Here is a 5,000-nt window from a genome sequence, read left to right as displayed (position 1 = left end):
ACAACCGTGAACCGTCGCAGATAGGGCGGAAATTTCAACGCACGTCGCTGCGTCTCACTCCAACTTAAATAACAAAACTGTCCCCAGCGAAATCGGTTGGATAAAACGGAAACGGGAAGCGAAAGAAAACGTTAAACGTCAACACCGAAATGGCTATCGTCAATTCCAATGTGAAAACAACTCGCACGTATGTGTCTTACTCTAAAGCAGTGTATAAAACTATCCCCAGCCAAATCAGAGCTACGCAACGAAAACGGGAAGCGAAACAAAACTTTAAACGGAGCTACCGAATTGGAAATCATCAATCCTGGGAAAATAACAACTCACACGTGTGCCCCTTATTCTAACTTGAATTTAGAAACCGTCCTCAACAAAATCCCACGTTCGGGTGAATAACTGTGAATTTTAAGGCACATGCCTCTCTGGGCTGGGAGAGTGCATTCAAATAGGAGAAATTGGCTTCATTTAGAGGCATCTCCACTTAGGGACGTCGTAGCACCTTAACTCGGGTGGCGTTGGAAAGGTCTGGTCCAGGGGAACACGGGCGTGTCAAGTTTGCCACGCGCACGCGCATCCCCGCTAAACAGGGGCCAAAACAAAACTTTAAACGGAGCTACCGAATTGGAAACCATCAATCCTGGGAAAATAACAACTCACACGTGTGCCCCTTATGCTAACTTGAATTTAGAAACCGTCCTCAACAAAATCCCACGTTCGGGCGCAAAACTGCACGTTTGAGGCCACATTTTCAATGATGCTGGAAACTTACATTCAAAGCTGGGAAAATGTGCTCATCTACAGGCATCCCCACTTAGGGACGTCGTAGCACCTTGACTCGGGTGGCGTTGGAAAGGTCTGGTCCAGGGGAACACGGGCGTGTCAAGTTTGCCACGCGCACGCGCATCCCCGCTAAACAGGGGCCAAAACAAAACTTTAAACGGAGCTACCGAATTGGAAACCATCAATCCTGGGAAAATAACAACTCACACGTGTGCCCCTTATGCTAACTTGAATTTAGAAACCGTCCTCAACAAAATCCCACGTTCGGGCGCAAAACTGCACGTTTGAGGCCACATTTTCAATGATGCTGGAAACTTACATTCAAAGCTGGGAAAATGTGCTCATCTACAGGCATCCCCACTTAGGGACGTCGTAGCACCTTGACTCGGGTGGCGTTGGAAAGGTCTGGTCCAGGGGAACACGGGCGTGTCAAGGTTGCCACGCGCACGCGCATCCCCGCTAAACAGGAGCCCAAACAAAACTTTAAACGGGGCTACGGAAAAGGGGAGAGCTTTTTCGGGGACAAACACCACTCACGTCGGTGCCCCCTGTTCCAACTTGAATTTAGAAACCGTCCTCAACAAAATCCCACGTTCGGGTGAATAACTGTGAATTTTAAGGCACATGCCTCTCTGGGCTGGGAGAGTGCATTCAAATAGGAGAAATTGGCTTCATTTAGAGGCATCCCCACTTGGGGACGTCGTAGCACCTTAACTCAGGTGGCGTTAGAAAGGTCTGGTCCAGGGGAACACGGGCGTGTCATGTTTGCCACGCGCACGCGCATCCCCGCTGAACAGGAGCCCAAACAAAACTTTAAACGGGGCTACGGAAAAGGGGAGGGCTTTTTCGGGGACAACCACCACTCACCTCGGTTCCCCCCATCCCAACTTGAATTTAGAAACCGTCCCCAGCCAAATCCCACGTTCGGGGGCAAAACTGCTCGTTTGAGGCCACATTTTCAATGATACTGGAAACTTACATTCAAAGTTGGGAAAAGGTGTTCATTTACAGGCATCTCCACTTAGGGACGTCGTAGCACCTTAACTCAGGCGGCGTTAGAAAGGTCTGGTCCAGGGGAACACGGGCGTGTCAAGGTTGCCACGCGCACGCGCATCCCCGCTAAACAGGAGCCCAAACAAAACTTTAAACGGGGCTACGGAAAAGGGGAGAGCTTTTTCGGGGACAAACACCACTCACGTCGGTGCCCCCTGTTCCAACTTGAATTTAGAAACCGTCCTCAACAAAATCCCACGTTCGGGTGAATAACTGTGAATTTTAAGGCACATGCCTCTCTGGGCTGGGAGAGTGCATTCAAATAGGAGAAATTGGCTTCATTTAGAGGCATCCCCACTTGGGGACGTCGTAGCACCTTAACTCAGGTGGCGTTAGAAAGGTCTGGTCCAGGGGAACACGGGCGTGTCATGTTTGCCACGCGCACGCGCATCCCCGCTGAACAGGAGCCCAAACAAAACTTTAAACGGGGCTACGGAAAAGGGGAGGGCTTTTTCGGGGACAACCACCACTCACCTCGGTTCCCCCCATCCCAACTTGAATTTAGAAACCGTCCCCAGCCAAATCCCACGTTCGGGGGCAAAACTGCTCGTTTGAGGCCACATTTTCAATGATACTGGAAACTTACATTCAAAGTTGGGAAAAGGTGTTCATTTACAGGCATCTCCACTTAGGGACGTCGTAGCACCTTAACTCAGGCGGCGTTAGAAAGGTCTGGTCCAGGGGAACACGGGCGTGTCAAGGTTGCCACGCGCACGCGCATCCCCGCTAAACAGGAGCCCAAACAAAACTTTAAACGGGGCTACGGAAAAGGGGAGAGCTTTTTCGGGGACAAACACCACTCACGTCGGTGCCCCCTGTTCCAACTTGAATTTAGAAACCGTCCTCAACAAAATCCCACGTTCGGGTGAATAACTGTGAATTTTAAGGCACATGCCTCTCTGGGCTGGGAGAGTGCATTCAAATAGGAGAAATTGGCTTCATTTAGAGGCATCCCCACTTGGGGACGTCGTAGCACCTTAACTCAGGTGGCGTTAGAAAGGTCTGGTCCAGGGGAACACGGGCGTGTCATGTTTGCCACGCGCACGCGCATCCCCGTTGAACAGGAGCCCAAACAAAACTTTAAACGGGGCTACGGAAAAGGGGAGGGCTTTTTCGGGGACAACCACCACTCACCTCGGTGCCCCCCATCCCAACTTGAATTTAGAAACCGTCCCCAGCCAAATCCCACGTTCGGGGGCAAAACTGCACGTTTGAGGCCACATTTTCAATGATACTGGAAACTTACATTCAAAGTTGGGAAAAGGTGTTCATTTACAGGCATCCCCACTTGGGGACGTCGTAGCACCTTAACTCAGGCGGCGTTAGAAAGGTCTGGTCCAGGGGAACACGGGCGTGTCAAGGTTGCCACGCGCACGCGCTTCCCCGCTGAACAGGAGCCCAAACAAAACTTTAAACGGGGCTACGGAAAAGGGGAGGGCTTTTTCGGGGACAACCACCACTCACCTCGGTGCCCCCCATCCCAACTTGAACTTAGAAACCGTCCCCAGCGAAATCCCACGTTCGGGCGAATAACTGTGAATTTTAAGCCCCTTTTCCTCTCAAGCTGGAAACGTGCAAAGTTGGGAAAAGGTGTTCATTTACAGGCATCTCCACTTAGGGACGTCGTAGCACCTTAACTCAGGCGGCGTTAGAAAGGTCTGGTCCAGGGGAACACGGGCGTGTCAAGGTTGCCACGCGCACGCGCATCCCCGCTGAACAGGAGCCCAAACAAAACTTTAAACGGGGCTACGGAAAAGGGGAGGGCTTTTTCGGGGACAACCACCACTCACCTCGGTGCCCCCCATCCCAACTTGAATATAGAAACCGTCCCCAGCCAAATCCCACGTTCGGGGGCAAAACTGCTCGTTTGAGGCCACATTTTCAATGATACTGGAAACTTACATTCAAAGTTGGGAAAATGTGCTCATCTACAGGCATCCCCACTTGGGGACGTCGTAGCACCTTGACTCAGGCGGCGTTAGAAAGGTCTGGACCAGGGGAACACGGGGGTGTCAAGTTTGCCACGCGCACGCGCTTCCCCGCTGAACAGGAGCCCAAACAGAACTTTAAACGGGGCTACGGAAAAGGGGAGGGCTTTTTCGGGGACAACCACCACTCACCTCGGTGCCCCCCATCCCAACTTGAATATAGAAACCGTCCCCAGCCAAATCCCACGTTCGGGCGAATAACTGTGAATTTTAAGCCCCTTTTCCTCTCAAGCTGGAAACGTGCAAAGTTGGGAAAAGGTGTTCATTTAGAGGCATCTCCACTTAGGGACGTCGTAGCACCTTAACTCAGGCGGCGTTGGAAAGGTCTGGTCCAGGGGAACACGGGGGTGTCAAGGTTGCCACGCGCACGCGCTTCCCCGCTGAACAGGAGCCCAAACAAAACTTTAAACGGGGCTACGGAAAAGGGGAGGGCTTTTTCGGGGACAACCACCACTCACCTCGGTGCCCCCCGTCCCAACTTGAACTTAGAAACCGTCCCCAGCGAAATCCCACGTTCGGGCGAATAACTGTGAATTTTAAGCCCCTTTTTCTCTCAAGCTGGAAACGTGCAAAGTTGGGAAAAGGTGTTCATTTAGAGGCATCTCCACTTAGGGACGTCGTAGCACCTTAACTCAGGCGGCGTTGGAAAGGTCTGGTCCAGGGGAACACGGGGGTGTCAAGGTTGCCACGCGCACGCGCATCTCCGCGACGCTGCGAGCGAAACAAATTTTCAAACGCGCACACCGAAATGGGGACACTTTTTTCGGGGACAAACACCACTCACCTCGGTGCCCCCCATCCCAACTTGAATATAGAAACCGTCCCCAGCCAAATCCCACGTTCGGGCGAATAACTGTGAATTTTAAGCCCCTTTTCCTCTCAAGCTGGAAACGTGCAAAGTTGGGAAAAGGTGTTCATTTAGAGGCATCTCCACTTAGGGACGTCGTAGCACCTTAACTCAGGCGGCGTTGGAAAGGTCTGGTCCAGGGGAACACGGGGGTGTCAAGGTTGCCACGCGCACGCGCATCTCCGCGACGCTGCGAGCGAAACAAATTTTCAAACGCGCACACCGAAATGGGGACACTTTTTTCGGGGAAAATAACCACACACACCGCTGCCCCTTGCCCTCACTTGAAGAACAAAACCATCCCCAGCCAAATCACACGTTCGGGCGCCAAA

This window comes from Osmerus mordax, unplaced genomic scaffold, assembly GCF_038355195.1.
Source record: "Osmerus mordax isolate fOsmMor3 unplaced genomic scaffold, fOsmMor3.pri Scaffold_70, whole genome shotgun sequence".
Classification (NCBI taxonomy): Eukaryota; Metazoa; Chordata; class Actinopteri; order Osmeriformes; family Osmeridae; genus Osmerus; species Osmerus mordax.
Note: the sequence above shows the minus strand (reverse complement) of the source record.